The sequence below is a fragment of the Ambystoma mexicanum genome, chromosome 1p (genome assembly GCF_040938575.1).
Source record: "Ambystoma mexicanum isolate Mex_15411 chromosome 1p, UKY_AmexF1_1, whole genome shotgun sequence".
In the NCBI taxonomy this organism is placed as follows: domain Eukaryota; kingdom Metazoa; phylum Chordata; class Amphibia; order Caudata; family Ambystomatidae; genus Ambystoma; species Ambystoma mexicanum.
In genome coordinates, this window is record NC_090921.1 from 742721387 (window position 1) to 742741500 (window position 20114).

The window sequence follows — 20114 nt, forward strand, 5'->3', positions numbered from 1 at the left end:
TGCAGCCAAAAGGGAGGAGCCGGGGGGTCCGAGGCCCCTACTTGATCACCGATTTGGGGTCCTTTTGATGAAGCCGCTGAGGGTTGATGGGCACATTTCATGGCTCCGAAGCTAATCCACCCACAGGAAAGCATACGGTTCACATTGTGTTGAAGGGTGGCATGGGGTAGCGTCTGGGAGAGTTTTTGAGGGAGGCATTCTGAGGGGGGTAAGGGGGTTTAGGGGGGAGCGGATGGGATGTCAGAAATGAGTCCTACTTACCGCAGGTTACTTTGCGGAGCCCAGTGGCTAAATAAGTTACCTACCTTGATGGGATCTAAAGTTGCAGGTAAATTGGGTGGGTCTTATCTTGTTTTTCTCTGTTAATGGTATGGTGGTGGTACACAAGAGTCCTAAATGCTGCTTTGGGAGGGGGTTTGCCCACTGACCCCCATGGAACACAATATACAATGGCTAGATGGTGGCTGAGATCCATATGGTTTCTCTCAATGTACAGGGCCTAAACTTGCCGGTCAAGAGACGCTCAATTCTGAGGCACTTGACGGAGCGGCAGGCCTCCGCAGTCTGACTACAGGAGACACACCTGCTCCCCAAAGATGAGCCCTGCATGAGGCATAAAGCGTTTCCCACACAGTTTATTGCCTCAAGTAGCACCGAAAAGAAAGGAGTGGTGATTCTGATCGCAAGGGACATGGTTTTCATAAAATGCTTTCTCTATAGGGACCCAGAGAGACGCTATTTGGTTCTGGGGGGATTATTGCTGGGCCAATTGGTCACCTTGGTAGCGATATAATGAGCAAGTCTCGCTGGGCATTCCACGCGGGCAGGTGGAGCCATCTGACTCGATCTACTCTTGTGCTGATTATTCCATTGTGCTGGGTTGCGTAGTGGCCTGCTACGTTCAGGCTGCTGCATGGTCCTTTATGTTTCTAACTTGCCAGTTTCCCTCCCTCTTTGATCATCCGCTGAGTGTTCCATTGTAACGGTTGCTGGCATTGGGGTTTCTGTGTGACCCAAAGAAAGAAACTGGACAGAATGGTGCTGCTCAGGCATGGGGTGACAGATTGTGGTATTCTTGACAAACAAATATGCATAAGAGGAAAGGATAGGGACTGGGGCCCTCCATACTCCCACATCCCACCTATAGGATAGGACTGGCTGTGGCGTATACCCTGTCAGGCCTCCCAAGCCAGGCTGAGAGGAGTCCTTATCCCCACCTCAGAACGACAGATCTCAGGCTCTGTCACAGGATACACATGAGAGATACCACCAGGCGTTCACCTCGAGGCACATCCTTCCGTTCCTGACGTCAGAGGATGAGTGGGCTCGTGCTGAGGCTTAGAGGGCAGGGCCGTTGGATATGTGGGCCATTCCATCAACCATTACTTGGAAGAGGGCCCACGGCTCAGCTCTGACAGATTTCGTGAGGACAATTTGGAGAGCCTATGAACAAGTAGCCGGAATAGATTTTGGTACAAATGCAGAATCATCGACATGGCTGAATCCCAGAATTAAAATTGGGAAGAAAGTGATATTTTGGAAAAATGGGTTCAAGGCAGGCATCAAAAAAATTGGGGATTTGTTCAAAGATCAGAAATGGAAGACATTCAGGGAGCTGAGGGCGGAATACAACATGGCCCAAAATGTATATGGTGACTACAGGAAATTAAGGAAAGTGGCGAGCCTGCCATCTGCAAATGCTTTCCAGTTGGCTTCCAGTATCAAGAGTTTTTCCGCAAAGGCACATTTAGCCTCTAGAATGTACATTCTGTTAAGTGACTTCTCAGAACCAGATCAAGGGATGTCAGGGATTTTGGAAATGGAAATGACTTCTCAAAGATGGACAAGTATACGTGCAAATATCAAAAGAGTGTCCCTGAACGTTGGGGATCAAGATGTCAAATTAAGATACTCCACAGAATATTTTGGACTCCTGTTCGTCTTTTCAAACATGGTTTATTGAACTCTGACATTTGCTGGCGTTGTACATTGGGGCAAGGCCCTTTGGAGAATATGCTGTGGGATTGTGTTAAATTGAAGGATTTCTGGAATGGGATCGTGAAGGTAATGAATTCTGTTGTGGGGGAAGAGATGGAAAACAACTTTGAAACATTGATCATAGGTAAAACTGTACTGCTGGAAGACTTGAATGATAGCCAAATCACCTGGATTATGAGAGGAGCAGCAGTGGCAAAGAGATTGATACTAAGTGCATGGAAATCAGCTGACTTTATGAATTGGTGCAAATGGATGGAAGGACTGTACAAAATTTGCAACATTGAACGGGTAAATTACATGCTGCAGAAGAAGGTTTCAAAATTCCAGAAGATCTGGGGGCCTTTTTTGGATTTGAATATGTCATAGAAGGGGTTTGATTTGAGGACTGCAGGAGAGATAAGTATTTTTTGGAATTATTATATTGTCGTATGGTATTGATTTGAGGGTTACAAAAAGGCTTTGTATTTTTTGGGATTATTATAGGGTATTGAAAGGATGTGTTAAAGGTTGTTAAAAGAACCCCACCTTTTTTATTTGTATTTGTATTTTATTTTTCATTTATTTATCTGTTATTCTTCTCTCTTTCTTTCTTCATATTTTAGAGTGTTTTCAATTGTTATGTAGTATTTTTGATATGTGGAGGGTGGGTGTGGGTTGGGTATGGAGATATTGGGTTTTGTTTATGTGTTGTGAAATGATTCATTGATGTGAACATTGAGAAAATAATACATTTGTTCAGCAAACCAAAAAAAGGCTAGGGCTGGCTCTGGCGTAGACCCTGTCGGGCCTCCCAAGCCAGGCTGAGAGGAGTCCCTATTCCCACCTCAGAACTACAGATCTCTGGCCCTGTCACAGGATACACATTTCTTTCTTTTACACCAATACCAAAGAAAACATTTCTGAACAGGAGTCCTACTAGCACAGACTGCTGAAGCACAGCAGATACAGACTTGCGTGTGAACCATCTGAAATTGACTTGCATTGTATGTGAGAGGAAGGAAGCAAACAAGCACTATTCTGGAGCTCCTGTTAGCATGTCACGGTTTACACCGTTCTACATTCCCTGTGACAAAGAAGTTACAATTACATCAAACATCTGCACAAGCATAACAGATTGTTTTCTGTTCTTAGAAGTACGTGCTGCTGCGAAAGAAAAGGGACCCAGGTCGAAGCAGGCATCAATTGCAGCAGAGGTTCAGGGCAAAGGAAACGAGATCTCACAGTTCGCCAGGGCAGTTTTGGAATCCAAGATTGTGGCAGGCCTTAATGTAAGCTTAGTCATTCCCTTGTGACTCACATCAACCCACGCCATGGTCCAATCACAGAGCAACATAACCTAGACTAGACAGGTACAATCAATGTCCCTAAGCACCACCTGAATGGAGGAGAGACTACACAGTAAAAAGTGATGCTTTAGTCTGATGGGTTGGGCTGCTTGAGAAAGAGCTGTAGCAAGTGCATTCACGAGCATATTGAACAGGATGAGCAGGCCAGTCCCTGGGAGAGCTGGCAGGAGTAGAGAAGCAAACATTGGGAAAGCCCAGTCATGGAGACCCTGAGTTAGGAGAGCTTGACGTAGTGGACCTGTAAGGAGGATACCATGGTGTGTGGTGAGGAGAGAAATGCATGGAGTTTCGGGGGAGAGCTATTTGGAGTGCAGAAAGAAATTCTTTTGTGTTAAAGGAGGGAGATATCATTGTTATGTTATATTACTTGAAATTCATATAGCGCCTTATATATCATTGGTATGACCTCAAAGGGCTGGTAGTTTGAACGCCCTCGGGAACCATAGTTCAAGTTAGTGGAGAGAGATAGTTTTGTGTGGTGCGTGGTTGCACAGGACATGTGTGCAGCTGGTGTAGTTGTTGGTTGATAGCTGCTTCCTAACGATAGCTGTGGTGCTGAAGGTATTAGTTGGATGTGTGCAGTCAGGTGGGTGGACACACAGGCTGGGTTCTTGGCTGCGTTAGGCCTGAGGAACGCCTATGTGAGTATCTAGGCCGGAATCTGCTCTGCTGGCTGCGTTTTATTAGGGTGTTGAGGTGTTCATGGGGTCGTATTTGTAAGAGAACAGCTAGCCTGAATTATCAGGGGTATAGCTGTGTTTTAGTTGAGTGATGGTGTATAGTGTAGAGTAAGCGTAGTGGTGTAATAGGTGGTTATCTGTAAAAGCGCCTCAGACTTTGGATCAGGCACGTGAACAGGACGGTGGGGACATACATAGCGGCATACGGATATATAGCGACAGGGGTCGATACAGGTTTATATGGGGACACAGGTATGTATGGGGATACAGATATATAGCGACAGGGGTCGATACAGGTATATATGGGGAAACAGATATATGGGGAATACACAAATATTGCAAAAACATGGGAACAGGAGTACAGTGATACAACGTGTGGTACATCCACTCTGTCCAATTCCATCCACTCTGTCCAAATCCATCCACTCTGTCTGGTTCCATCCACTCTGTCAGGTTCCATCCATTCTGTCCGGTTCCATGTCCATTCCACCCGTTTCACGTCCACTCTACCTGTCCCGTCCACTCTGTCCCGTCCACTCTACCCGTTCCGTCCACTCTACCCGTTGTGTCGGGTCTACCGATTCCGTCCACTCTACACGTTCTGTCATCGCCACCCGTTTCATCCACCCCACCCGTTCCATCCATTCCACCCTTTCTATCCACTCCATCCGTTCCATCCACTCCACCTGTCCCATCCAGTCTGCCGGTTCTATCCACTCCGCCTGTTTTATCCACTCCGCCTGTCCCATCAACTCTACCTGTTCCATCTACTTCACCCGTTCCATCCATTCCACCCGTTCTATCCACTCCACTCCATCCTTGTCATCCACTCAGTCTGTGTCATCCATTCCGTCTGTACCAACCACTCCGTCCCTTTCATCCACTCCATCCGTTCCATCCACTCCATCTGTTCCATCCACTGCATCCGTTCTATCCATTCCATCCTTTCCATCCACTCCATCCGTTCTATCTGCTCCATCCGTTCTATCCGCTCCATCCGTTCTATCCGCTCCATCCGTTCTATCCACTCCATCCGTTCCATCCACTCCATCTGTTCCATCCCCTCCACCCATTCCATCTACTCCAACAGTTCCATCTACTCCATCCGTTCCATCTACTCCATCCGTTCTAACCGTTTCATCAGTTGCATCCACTCCATCCATTTCATCCAGTCCGTCCGTTTCATCCACTCCACTCCATTGTGGAGCAGGAGGGAGGGAGGGAGATTCTATGGGAAGCCAAGGGAGATATTGCTGAATAGTGAGCTTATGTTGTGGAGCGAGAGATAGAGCAGCATATTCAACCAGGGAAAGGGGGGAGAGAGATACTGTTTCTGAGCAGATTGAGAGGGATATCAACTGGGAGAGAGGTGTGAGAGGGATATCACCTTGGACAGAAAGAAGCAAGAGATTGTGTTGGAGCCGAGAGAGAGACTATCTAGTAATTCTGATTCAAAGAAGGCAGGAGATATCACTACAGACAGGAATTAGAAATATATTTTTGGAGAGAGGAAGGAGGGAGATACCACCATGGAGAAGAAGAGGGGAGATGTCTTTTTGGCGAGGAAGGAGGGAGATGTTTTTTTAAAACAGAGGGAGGAGGGAGATATACACCTTGAGTTTGGGGAAGAGGAGAAAACAGAGATCCAAGGTGGTGGAAAGTGTTGTAGGAATGACAAACTGTTGGCAAGGTAGAGTCAATGCCCAAAGGTGTCTCCAGTAGGAGATAGATGAAGGGGTTGATTTGCTAGAGAGGCGGAAGAGCCAAATGCTTTTCAGAAAGAGGAATCGCCCACTTAGCCAGAGCAGATAGGGAGGTATCAGGGGAGCAGATCACTCCTGGAGCGACTGTAGCTGCTGGGAAGAAGGGATGACAACACCTTGTTAGTCAGGACAGACAAGGTTCAGAGAGAAGTGGGTAAAAGAAAGAGTAAGGCCAGGCATCACGGCCAAACCCAATCAGGACGTACGAGATTGCATCGCAAGTGGCAAGCTTGGACCCAGACTGGTGGGATGCAACTGCCATTTTGCAAGGAGACCACCTAAAGAAAAACTTAGAAGGCACAGGTCAGGAGGACCCCAGAAGCACTTTTCTGTCTAAGAACTGTAGGTCCACAGGCCCGGAAAGGCCACAGCTGCTTATTCAGAAGCCCAACCAAACAGAGCTGAAATTAAAAAGAAAAACTGATACCGCTTATTTGGAAAATCACAGATCTTTAGTTCCTTGCGGAAAGCAAGAAGAGTATGGGCAAAATGCATAGCTACTGTTACTGGAAGAGAATTCCAGATTCAGAGAATTGCACAAGAAAGGGCCTGATGGGTCGTGGAGTTGCGTTTAAAAACATGATATTTCAAGCTGTGTTAACATTTTACTTCTGGTTTCTGCAAACCACCCGATAACATCAGAGAGATAAAGAGGGATTTTGGTTGTTAAAGCCACGCCGATTTAAATGAGATGCAGGAACATTTTAAATGAACCCTAGATTGAGAAGGCAATCAATGTTATGAGTAGAGGGTGGGAGATATGTGGTCATATTTGTTTGCAACCAAAACCAAATAAGCAGCCATCTGAAATGCTTACTTCAAGGGTCTTAAAACACATGTGTGGACACCCATAAAAATGGAATTGCCCCCACCAATGTGAGATAAAACTAATGCCTGCACATCGGATTGAAAAAGCTCAGTAGTTAGAAATGCTTTGATGCATTCTAACAGGGCAATTTGACCGAGAACCATCTGAGCTTTATTTGGACACAGGTGCCCTCAGAGAGATCTTGCTGTCAAGTCAATATCCCAACAAGCTTGTAGATGGTAGTAAATGTGTAAAATAAATATTTTGATCCAAATGGACACTGGCTTTGAACCATACCTTTCGATTTCTCAGGGAAACACAGGAGACAGTTCATTTTGGCTGCATTATAAGTTACTGTACCCTGCTATTGGATGGCGCAGGCCCTTCTATGGTGTGGCAGGATATTACACTAGATGTGTGGCCGAGTATAGCATAATAGCTGGGCCACTATCAGAGAGCAACAAAAAGAACAGGTTGAATAACAGAATACACTACACATTGCCAGGAAGCTTTAGAGGAGAACAAATGAATGTTTTATTTTAATCCTCATTGGCTCCTGTTTGTGCGTCATCTGTTGAATTAGGTACAGTCCTGTCACCTGTTCAAGGGAATGCGAAGGAGCTTAAAACCACATATTCAACCAGAAAGCTGTTCTGGTGCAAGGTGGTTTGCTTCGCGCAGCCACGCTACATTTTTCCCAACATCCATTATGGAGTGGAGAGGCATAACTTTATGTATGTGTATCACATATTTTCCGCTCAAGACTATTTTTTTTAATTGTATTGCTTATTACCTGGACCTAGCACAAGATTAGCAGCACGCTTCTCAACAGGCAAGCCGAAAAATGTCCTTTTTATTGCATTGCAGAAGCTGCATTCACCCACTTTCTCCCTACTGCTCCATTTTGGAATGTAGGGAGCCACAAAACTAGATAAGCTTGGTGACAATGTATAATCTGAGTTAAGAACTCACTGCATTTTGGGGAGTGGTCAGCCGTGGACGCTGAGCTCCTTCACCTGTACCCGTTCTATGGCCCCCAGACCCCTCTAGAAAGTCATATTTGCCCCCAAAATGATATAAAAGTTTTCGGATCGGGCAGCAGCAGTTTCCCGGAAGTATGGGATTGATTGAAGCACTGGAAGGTGGGTATTTGTCACCCGCCGCGGGACTCCCGCCGTAAGTCATGATGACGGCCGCGTTCAGAGCACATTGACCGGGGGGGATGACTGCAGCCGAGCCCAGCAGGGTTAAATCCTCCTGGCCACCCGCCACAGGTCCGCACCCGTAGGGACAAGAGCAGACATCGAGATCTGGGCAATGCTGGGCTAGGAGCGGAGAGCCGTCCGGACCTGGCAGGAGCGGAGATGGCGGTGCGCACTCGCTGGCTGGGCGGTCCGGGCGGCACGCGGCGCCCGGCGTGTACGCCATTGCAGAGGCAAGTGGAAGCAGGCAGACAACCTAGTCCGATGTCGGCAGGCGGGCAAGCGATGTGGCCTGGGGTGCCAAAGGACCTAGTGTGTGCATGGGTCTCCAGAGACTGGAGTGAGAGACAGCGCATGGGCGAGGGTGAACATGCTTACATGCTGGGCCGAGTTAACTGTTGAGTTCACCATTATTGTGGCAGTGGAGCGAAGAGGGCGCATGGTTTGAAGTGTTCAGGAGGAAACACACAGTGGTTATGCCACGGACTGGAGGGCCTGGAGCTGCCTGACAAGAGGCACATCCTGCTGGAAGGCACATTCTATACTTTGCACAGCTGGAAGTCACACATCTGATATATGATATGATATGATATGGCATTTATAACGGGCCTATGAAGTGTTTCAAGGCGCGAGAGGCCAGTGACTTCTCCACTAAGGGCCAGCGCAGCAAACTCTCAGTCCGGGGGCTGGATAGCGCTGTGAGGATCTTTGGAGGGGCTGGGCAGACACTGAGTCCCTGCATCACCATCAGTAATGAAATCTGACTGAGGGACCATAGGAGCAGCCTTGCACACCCTACATATCCTGAGCCCTGAGGACTTAATACATCATGTTGAAACAGTCAGCAAACCAGAAGGGACCTATCTCGGGTGACATAAAGGCATTAATGCAAGTTCTGACTCTCAGAAGCGCCTGCAAGGATAGACAACAGCCCAGGCACACTCGCCCCTCCTCCCCAGATGTAGTTAGACGACCCGTTGATAAGGAGTTCTGACTCAATGGCAATGCTACTGGAACTCAAGAAAGATATTAAGGACAGTCGAGGTGTAGAGTCAGTCTGCATCAGTACATACTGTTTTTCTTGAGGACCTGCAGCAACGTGGTTTGCCTTCCTGCTACTGTTGCTTTAAGCAAGGAGGTGTGCCTATATAATTCGAACTCTCACGCGGAGCGCAGCACCGAGTCGAGGTGCAGAGTCAGTCTGCATCAGTCCGCTTCAGGCTGCTGAGGGTTGCTGGGTGGAAATCACTGCAAATACTGGCCCAGTTACTCGGCGAAAGACTTTACAACATCGTCGGATGGTGAATCCTTGGACTGCAATGAAAGCTGCAACAATCGCCAAACCCACCAAGGTAAGCGTGCTGCCAGTTTCACCATCGTCTCTGATTGACTTGACTGAAAAACACGATGTAACTGTCCAGGCCCACGTGGTTACTACCCCAAGCATAACAAGCATAATAAGCACAACAAACAGTGGCACATTTCTCAACGAGTCTGTCTGTTGCTCTAACCTTGTCAGTGGGAATGCTGACAAGGAACATGAAATTGAGTCCGATTTTGCGATGGAGCCGGTGTCTTCGGTGCAGCAATCAACTGTATTATTAACTTTAATTGGCTTGTCCCGGCACCTCTGAGTCCCCCAATTGCTGTTCAAACGGGCTTGTCTGTGACAAGTCCCGAACAGCCGGATGTGTTCCACTCACCCTTTGACATCACTGACGCAGGATTAATGGAAGTGACAAACATCGAAAATGTAAATGGTTGTGCTAATGATGAAAAAAAAGCACAAATGGCCAAGACGGGTTGTCATGTTCAAACTCTAGTTTTAGTTCGACTTCCCCATTAACAAAGTTAGCAACCAAAGCAACATCTGTCAATGCTTCTATTCAAAGCGACACTGATTCATCAAAAGTGACCGACAATTTGATTACCAAATCCATGCGTGATTCTGAAAATATTGCAGTCCTTGATTATGCTTTGGAGGCCAACGCCGATGCCGACGTCGCCATCCAAATCACTTCAAGTCAGTGTGTTAGCCCACTTAGTGAGGCCTCAAACCCCACAAAAACCTCACAAGCAGCATGAATTAACACATTACAACGAGGAAAATGCTCAGCAATTGACACTGGTCTCAAAACAAACTAATGGTGCTGAAATTGCTGTTAACAAAAACTATATTCAATGCTCTAATCAAAAATCATGCAACGCACGCCTGATGACACAACTAAACATCGACTTCCTGTTGGCAAAAAAGAAGCCAAGTGCTCGCCATGAGTCCACCTTTATTAACAAAAGATGTTTGGAAACTGTTCCTAAATCTACTTATCAACACCCAAATCCAAGAAAGGAGGAAGGACCCTGCAATAACCTTACAATGTCACAAGCCTCCTTGGATGAATCCACTTTGTTTCTTAACTCAAAACATGTTCTAGTGGATGCTCAAGCGACTAAGCAGTCTTTGAAAAAATCGACGAATCAGTCACTGCTGCTACAAAACAAAAAAAGGTGTTTCCTCTAGCACCCCACGCACCCCCCGTTTGACCGAAAAACAAGTTCACTCGGGTAGGGCAGCACCCACACAGATGATTGGGCATGTCTCTTTAGCTGGTGAACAACTGACAGAGGCAACAAACAGTTTGCATTCTGGAAATGATGGTCCACCTGAGTCTGGTTTCAAGTCGAGACTTTCCGTAGCAGCTTCGACTCAAATTCATAACAATGTCCTAGCTGCCTCTTCGATGGCCATGATTCCCTTTGTAAAACTCTATAAATCCCTTAATGACGCGATCAAAGACCAGACTGTGATGATCTCAAAATTAACTGAAAAAATAGAAAAAATTGAATCCTTTACCAATTTTGTTCAAAATCAGATCTCAAGCGAAGCCGATCTGACTACACGTTGGCAAGAGCGTCTAAGTGATCTTGCAGCCCGACATCATTGTCAGAATGACACCCTAACTGTGGGCTTACTTGAAGCCGTAAAATGGATGCGTCATACGGTCGATGTAGTTTCGCAAAAAGTTGCGCATTCGTCCTGCATGTCTACGTTAAATGAGCCTTTTGTCATGGACGACCGTCCAAAAGCATCGGACCTGCCTCCCACTTCGATGCATCTGTATTGCCATGTCACAGCTCCTATTACAATGCCACAACTCCTAAAAAGTGTCCCCCATAACGGAGAACCCTCTGTATCGGCTCATCAAAATGGGTTGCTCGCCACTGACAGTCTGAGCGACAAATTATTTCCAACTGGCAGTCTCCTAATTAAAGTTGCTCTTGGAAATGAAACAAACAAGGACATAGAACAGCACCCAGAATAGTCTGATAATGAAAGTAGTAAGCAAGTCTCTGGAGATCCTGCCCAGGCCCCTCCAGCTTTGTTCGACATCTTTGCCGCTTCAGACAAATCAGTCTCTACCCTTCAGAAGGTTACGTTCCAAGCAACTCCTAAAGCAGCAAAGCCTAAGGGTACGACTACCTCCAATGAGGCAAAACGCCCCAAAACAAAGCAAGGAAGCTCCAAAGTAAAGAAATTCATAAGGAACTTGTCGTCACCTGTAAAAATTGGTCTATTGAAACGGGTAGACACGACAAAATCTTCGCAGCTAAAAGCTGTTTTAACTAAAGACTCATCTGACAACGGCCAGACCCCTCCAAATGTTCTGCCGAACAAACGGAGAAGGGTAGAGTCCGACATCGAAAGTTTCTCTCCTTCACCCTCAGCTTCGGTGATAAACTTGAGTGATTTATCAACATATTCCCACCTGGAGGACTCCTCTCGTGCCAGCCTAAACGGCACTGATGACATCTCTCAACATAAAAAATCTCAGATCATGGAAAGTCGACTTGTAAGTCGTTTGTCGCTTAACGAATGAATGCCGGTTCTACATAATGACATGAACAACAAAGGATCGTTTGAGGTTAGTGAGTGTAAGCCAGTCCGGGTCTCAAAATTAAATCCAAAACTAACCTTAGATCAAAGGAGCAAGCTGGTTCACTATACTTCAAGAGTTCCTTCAAACTCAACAAATACATCGACAAGGCATATTTGGAAATTGCGGCTCCAAAATATCCAAACTGATGACAATGAAGTCAACTTAAATCGTAACAACGTAATGAAGTTATTCAATTGTTTTCCCTCTTTATGAACCATCCTTTCTGATGATATCAAGATTGTGGAATACTCTACAGAAAACACCTCTGATCAACTATTACTTCATATTGTTTCAGCCTCGGTCCGCAACACAATTTAAAAGCCACTGACTAATTTCTTGCTTTTGGCTTCGACATAATGCTTGAACCTCTTGTGGTGACCCCCAACAAAGTGGAGCTGACTTCAAATGCTGCTGACGATATAAACATTGCACAGAGATGTGCCCAATTAAGAAAATTTTTTAACTGCTCATCCTTGATGTCTCAACGAGACGATTCCAATCATCAAACGTCTTTTAGATCCATTACCAAACCGGGTCACCATTACGATCGTCAATAGCTATGACCTGAGGTGCGCGAATGCCCGTGTATGATCCTATCTTGGAATACACAAGGGTTTGTGCACTTATTTAACGAGTTTGATGTTAATTTACATAACGTATTTGTGATTTGTCTTCAGGATACTTGGTTGTGCGATACCCTGACGAGAGATGCTTTTACTATTTACCTAAATCCAGCAGTAAAAAACCCAAAAGGTCGTCCATACTCTGGCCTCCTGACCATGGAAAAAAGTAAATGCTTGTTGGTCAACTCTGGACACGATCAATCCGAATCCATTTGTTCAAGGTATTATTCTTCAGACAAATCATTCAAATACCCTAAAACGCAAATATCTTCTGATTATAAACGGGTATTGGAATCCTTTAAAGATCAGTACCAAGCGTTTTGTCAACTCAATTACTCAGCTAATAGACAATGCAATCATTGCATCCAAGAACTTATCTATCATTTGCTGTGGATACCTGACTTGTACATGGTTCAAATTTGACACTGTGCGACAAATAAATACATGTTTGCTGGATAATGGTGTGGTTGTAATAGAACAGCTCTGGATGTCCGCTCTGGCAAACCAGAACTGTCACATGTTAAACGGCAACGTGAGAGGAGATCAGCTGCCTAAATCAACTTGGCACCGTGCTGAGTCGTAAAAAATATTAGACTATTTTTGGGTGTCTTGGAACGTGGTCGAACAAGAAGTCAATCTGCAAGTCTTTTCGATGAAGAACAGTGATCACAAGCTCTTGCGACTTACCTGTATGCTTGAGTGGAAACAGTCTTGCCAACAATATGAAATTCCTCTTTCTGTAAACGCTGGGGGTAATCGGCTTCGCATGACAGGACCTCAAATCCAAAACCTGAGCCAAAGGTTTCTCATGCTTAAAGAGGCTTGGACGGTGGATTATGCCCCCTTGCTGACATCTTTTATGGTCTCTGCTCTTTCATGTCGACCCATGGGCGTCACGCACAAGCATCTATTTAGTAACGTCCTGCTGTCTGCAAAGAGAGCTCTGCGACGCGACGTGAGATTGTTGAAGAAAAACATGGATTCTTCTATGACCACAGTTGAAGTTAGCAATGCTGTTAAACAAAGACGACAATGTTATCGAAATTGGCTTAAATCCCACGCCATTATCAGCGAACAGGATCGAGCAGAATTAATGATGAAACTTTTGGTGTCCAAAAATACTCATCAGATTTGGGCCATCTTAAATGCAGGTAACACCAGCTGCTCAACACAAATTTCAATTGAAATTGCTGGCGTCGAATGGGAGTCGCATTTTGCTCATATTTATAAGAAACCCTCTTCCGAACCATGTATAATATTTAAAAACGATGGTTCTACATGGGATGTTAAAATCGATTCATCAGATATTGAACGAGCAATTCGGGGACTTAACAATTTACACGCTGCTGGCCCGGACTTAATCACAAATGTGATGTTGAAAAAGCATGCACCTCATTGGGACCAAATTCCTCGAGATTTTGTTTAAGTTACTCTCTTTTAAAAAGCAGATCCCCGAATCATGGTGAGAGGCCATAGTTGTGCCAATTTACAAGAAGGGCAGTCGGGCTGATCCTGTCAACTACCGGCCAATTGCCCTCCTAGACACTGTTGGGAAGATCTTCGATTCTTTTTTGAGGCAGAAGTTGGTGTCATGGGCCTGTCGTGCCAAGATTCTTGATATTCGCCAAATTGGGTTCACAGAAGGAGTGGCAGTCGAAGCAAATCTCTTGATTTTGAATATACTGAAGCTGGAAACTTTAAAGGCAAAGAAAAACATGTACCTGCCTTTATTGACATGCATCAGGCTTTTGACAGAGTCAACCGTGGAATGCTTTGGCAGAAACGTCTTAACTGGAACTGCCCCTTAAACATACTCGAACCAGTGAAAGCACTTCATACGGATACATCAATTCAGATACTCCTGGATAATCAGGGTGATCTATCAGATAAAATATCAAATGACAAAGGGGTAAAACAGGGCTACCCCTTAGCTGCTGAATTGTTTAAGCTGTTTACCTCTGACCTGTCAAGGACCTTAGATCAAGTACAATGTTTTTCTCCAAAAATCAACAACACACCGATCAAATGCATAAGATATGCTGATGATCTTGTGCTGCTTGATTATACTCAGATTGGACTGCAACGCTTATTAAACAAACTACACGACTACCTGAATCTAAATGACCTGGAAATAAACACCGAAAAAACAAAGACAATGATCATTGGGTCGCTAGGGAACGAAGAAGGATAAAACTTTCAATTGGAAAATCGCTGAGGAAACATTAAGTTCAGTTACTTCCATTCGATATCTTGGAATCATGTTTAACACTTCACTAAATGAACATCACTGGAGGCAAGAGCAAAAAAATCGAATGATTGAATTTAGCATACAAGGTGCAAAAATATACAAGGACTATGGGAAATGTCCTCTAACTCCGGCTTAAGAAATCTTCTCCCCAAAATCTGACTGTGGATTGTCCAGTCTATTGGAAGACTGGAAGCGCCTACTGGATGCAATTTTACTAGCTGCTGATATAAAGTAACCTGACTTGATTAACCATCCGCAACTTGCTAAGAAGAAATTTGAATCTTGGTGCTGGATAAGAAACACAGAATTACGTAAAAAAATGCAGTCCGCGTTGAAGTCAGGAATAGGAGAACATATGTTAAATGTACAATGCAGCTATCTGATAAATTGTCCTTCACGACACCATCGAGACCAATTTTTGAGGCTAAGATTGAACGCCTTGAGCACCAAAGAAATGTTGTGGCAAAGAAGGAATAAAGAAGTAAAAGACAATTTATGTCACTACTGCGGGCTTGAAATTGAATCACTGCAACACCTGATAACAGCTTGTCCAGACATCAGCCCCCAGCGTACTTGCCATCTTGGGAGATATGCCCCCTAAACAATGACATGGACACTTGGACGCATGTGACATCAGGACACAACATAAAACTGACATGTGCAGTAGTTCACTACATGGACACGATACTGATGAAAGCCTTTGTGCAAATCGGCAAAATATGACCAAGAATTCTATGCACAATCTGATCTTAAAATAATGACCTAGAGTGGAGGTTTTAGTAGTTTTGTTTGTTTCTATTTTATTCTTTCTACACTGTCTTTTTCTTATCCTAGGTTTGGACTCTTTGTAACAAAAGGTTAACTTAATTGATTGTTTTCACTTAATATTGTTGAACTGAAGTTTCAATATTAAAAAAATAATAATAATTAAGGACAGTGCAGCTGATCCCTCCAAAGCTGTTGCGGATCTCAATAAAAAATGTACTGGCAGTAGAGAGGGGGGTCAATGAGGCGGAATCTGCGTTGTGCGAGCAGGGGCATGACCACGATGAGCTTGCAAAACAAGTGGGCACCTTGGAGCAGCATATGGATCTGGTCCTCGGGAAACAGGAAGATGCCGAAAATAGATCCTGGCGGAATAGTATATGCGTTTGGGGGAATCCCAAGTCATTGCCAGACGTAGATTTACCCAATTATGTGGCAGCACTGTTCTAACACCTATTGGATGCCTGAGCTGAGCAGGAGGTTGTCTTGGACAGGACTCACCACATGTATTCTTCCTATCAATTGAGCAGGAACCTAGACTCTGATGTCTTGACCAGGAAATCATGAGAGCGGCACGGAATCGAGAGCTGGTGCGGTTCCAAGACACCTACCTGACACTCTTTCAAGATCCGGCCCAGGCGACAATGATTAAACGAAAGCGATTGCGGCTAGTCACTAGCTGGCTCAAAGCCAAGTACATATGGTACCTAGTGGACATGTCCATGAGGTTTGCATTTTGAATGGCAAGGCCAATCATATACCATTTCACCAAGGAGGAAGAAGCTGCGGAAATTATGGAGGGAGACGAAGCATTGCAGCCCATGGAAACCGTGGCCGATCCTGAGGACAGTCTGGACACTACACCATTCCCCAAGAGAGAGAGATGGAAGATGGGTCGCCTGCAGCCAAAAGGGAGGAGCCGGGGGGTCCGAGGCCCCTACTTGATCACCGATTTGGGGTCCTTTGGATGAAGCCGCTGAGGGTTGATGGGCACATTTCATGGCTCCGAAGCTAATCCACCCACAGGAAAGCATACGGTTCACATTGTGTTGAAGGGTGGCATGGGGTAGCGTCTGGGAGAGTTTTTGAGGGAGACATTCTGAGGGGGGTAAGGGGGTTTAGGGGGGAGCGGATGGGATGTCAGAAATGAGTCCTACTTACCGCAGGTTACTTTGCGGAGCCCAGTGGCTAAATAAGTTACCTACCTTGATGGGATCTAAAGTTGCAGGTAAGTTGGGTGGGTCTTATCTTGTTTTTCTCTGTTAATGGTATGGTGGTGGTACACAAGAGTCCTAAATGCTGCTTTGGGAGGGGGTTTGCCCACTGACCCCCATGGAACACAATATACAATGGCTAGATGGTGGCTGAGATCCATATGGTTTCTCTCAATGTACAGGGCCTAAACTTGCCGGTCAAGAGACGCTCAATTCTGAGGCACTTGACGGAGCGGCAGGCCTCCGCAGTCTGACTACAGGAGACACACCTGCTCCCCAAAGATGAGCCCTGCATGAGGCATAAAGCGTTTCCCACACAGTTTATTGCCTCAAGTAGCACCGAAAAGAAAGGAGTGGTGATTCTGATCGCAAGGGACATGGTTTTCATAAAATGCTTTCTCTATAAGGACCCAGAGAGACGCTATTTGGTTCTGGGGGGATTATTGCTGGGCCAATTGGTCACCTTGGTAGCGATATACGCACCTAATGTGAAACAAGATCAGTTTTTAGCAGGCTTGCTGGGAAAAGTGGCTGGGTGGTGTGTGGGCAAGGTGGCAGTGGGGGGGGGACTTTAATTGTGTAATGGACCCCAGGACCAGATGTTAGAACGTCCTTTCATCGCCAGGCTTTTCTACGTCTGCCTTTTAAGCGAGGAGAAAATTACGAATAAGGTTATCGACATTTTTTGGGGGGGAAAGGGCAGATAAGGGGTTGGGGGGTCTGTAATAGTTCAATATAAGTGGGGGAGGGGGGTTTGGGGGACCCCACACCCCCGCAAAAAGAAAAAAATTCAATGATCTTTTTCATAATTTTCTCCTCGTTTAAAAGGCAGTCGTTAAAAAACCTGACTATGAAAGAACATAGAACCGACCAGATGGCCTGGGTAATGCCTATTATAAAACGTTTTGGAACATATTGACTAGCCCTCTAACAAAACTATTTAATTGGATTAGGTATACGGGTCGGATCTCTGGGGATATGGAACCCTATACAACCACCTTAAAACCAGGGAAGGACCGGACCGAGTGAGCCAGTTATCACCCTATTTCATTACTTAATGGGGAGGCCAAACTCTATGCAAAAAATGTGGCCCAGCAACTAATGGGGGTGTTAACTAAGATCATACACCCAGATCAAGTGGGTTTTATCAAGGGGAGGCATACCCAAGATAATATTCAAGGGATGGTGAAATATGGGGATGGAGGACAGCCCAAAATGTGTCCATACTTGCACTCAATGCTACCGGAGCGTTTCACAGTGTTGTTTGGGGCTTCCTGAGGCTAACCTTGGATAGGTTTGGATGTGGGCCATCTTACGCGCATGGTGCTGGCCAATTTTCAGATACCCTCCATGTAATTGCAGATCAACCGGGGTCTCTCAAACTCAATTCAGGTGAGAAGGGGCACTCAACAGGGCTGCCCACTGTCACCGCTGATTTTCGCCATGGCCACTGTCGTAGGCAGTCAGGGAGAACATGGAAATCCACGGGGTTACAGTCAAGGGGGACACCAACAAGATAGCGCTATATGCAGTTGACGTAATGCTGTTCCTCCGCCACACGGCATACTTGCTCCCAAAGGTGATGTTGCTTTTAGAAAAGTTTGCAGAGGTTTCGGGATTCCAAATCAATCACTCAAAATCGAAAGCACTTAACTTTACAGTGAACTCCAAGATGGTAGATAGATGAGTGGGAGATTTCTCCTGTGAACGGGACGAAATAGAGTATCTGGTTGGTAAACTGACTCCGATGTATGGGGTCTTATTTGCAGCTAATATCCCGGTGTTATGGAAAACACTGAGAGGCGACCTTACGAGGTGGGATATGCAAGAACTCTCATGGTTTAGTGCACAGCAGCAGTCAAGAAGACCCTTTTGTGGTGGGCTCCCTTCCAATTCGGCTCCCTGTCCAAATGGTAAAAAACCTGCAGAGGGAGATCCTCTGTTTCATTTGGGATGGAAGGAAGCCTAGGAAGCCCATGAGGGTTCTCTTTCAATTACCAGGATTGGCAGGATTGGGGGTCCCCGAGATGGCCCGCGATCTTTTGGCTGCGCAGCTGGCCTCAATGTTGCAATGGTCCTTGTCGGCTCATCATAAGGGTTGGTGCAGATTGGAGCAAGGCGCTACTGACATCCCACTGGGCCATCTCGGGTTCCTCTAACAGTCAGCCTGTGGAGGCGGGAGGCCCACTACTCGAAACCGCTAGGTGCTCATTAGCTTATTGGCATAGGGCATTGCGAGAAAAGTTGAAACCGGGCTGGAACTATTCACCCCAGTGGGGCATAATGCCAATTTCAGGCCAGGTAGGTCCTCTCATTTTTGGGCAAACTGGGCTGGTCAAGCGACGTTAACTTTAATTAACTTTTATCAAGTTGGTGTCCCACTCCAGTTTGAAGACTATAAAACAAAATTCCACGTGACTGAACAGGAATGGTTTCGATACATACAGATCAGACACTGTATCTCGAGCAGGGCAGCCACGAGAGTGCTGATAGGCTTAGAAATCACGCTTAGAGAGAGGGTACTGCAGAAAGGGGTTGAAAGACTCTACCGTCTGCTAGATAAAGCTGCACCTGGGGATATCCTACCATACATGGCTAAATGAGAGCAAGACTTGGGGACACCATAACTTCGGTGGAATGGAGCCAGATTTGGAGTCAACCACACAAAGGGTCCAAATTTATGGCCATCAAAGTGTCAGCGTATAAAATATGCTTCTGTTTGTAAATGACCCCACACCAACTACATACCATCAACTCTCAGGTGTTGCCCTTGTGTTGGCAGAATTGTAGGAAAGTGTGGGACCTAGGGCATATGTGGCGGTCTAGTCCAAAGGCACAAGTCTTCTGGAAAGAAGTCCTGAGCCATATTAAGGACATATTGGGAATATAGTTGCCCCACATCCCGGCGATTGTGATACTGGAAACGGTGGCCAAGGGTCTCTATCATGCTAGTGGTGCGCACACAATTGTTAACAAGAGGCAAGGATCAAGCTAGCCCATGGCTGGAAAACAGAACAGGGACCAATAATGGCCATGTGGTGGGTAAAGATATGGGGAATCATGTCAATGAAGAATGTTTGTCCATTGGCCAACGGCAACTATCAGAAGTTCATCAGTGTGTGGATCCCGTTTCATTAATATGTCTTGGGTAAAGAACAGAGTTACTTTAGGTCCAATATGCTTCATAACTTCAGAGTTCTCTAGGCAGGCCATCGCAGCCCCAGCCCGTGGGAGAGACCCCTGGAGGAAAGACTGCTAATAAGATTTTGGAACTCTGTTATGCCACCATTGTTATGTTATGATGAAGGGGTGGGGTGCAGGGTGTGTATGAGTTGTAAATGTAAAAAATCAGTCTGCACTCAACACTTATCACCCTGCCTTATTTACCTAGTCAGACAAAATGGCAATTAAGATCCTTGGCTGTACCTCCCATATCATTTGTTTGGAGCTTGCATTAAAATAAAATAAAGCTTACAAAAAAAATAACTCGCTGCATTACTCTGTAGCACACAGCAGTAATGCATTCTCTTAT

The 20114-nt window shown here is 45.6% G+C and overlaps 1 protein-coding gene across 2 annotated transcripts in view; it reads right to left on the reverse strand.

The window, feature by feature from the left end:
- LOC138580052 (methanethiol oxidase-like) overlaps positions 1-20114 on the reverse strand; it is a 489426-nt gene that overhangs the window by 306653 nt on the left and 162659 nt on the right. The gene's annotated exons all lie outside the window — the stretch shown is intronic.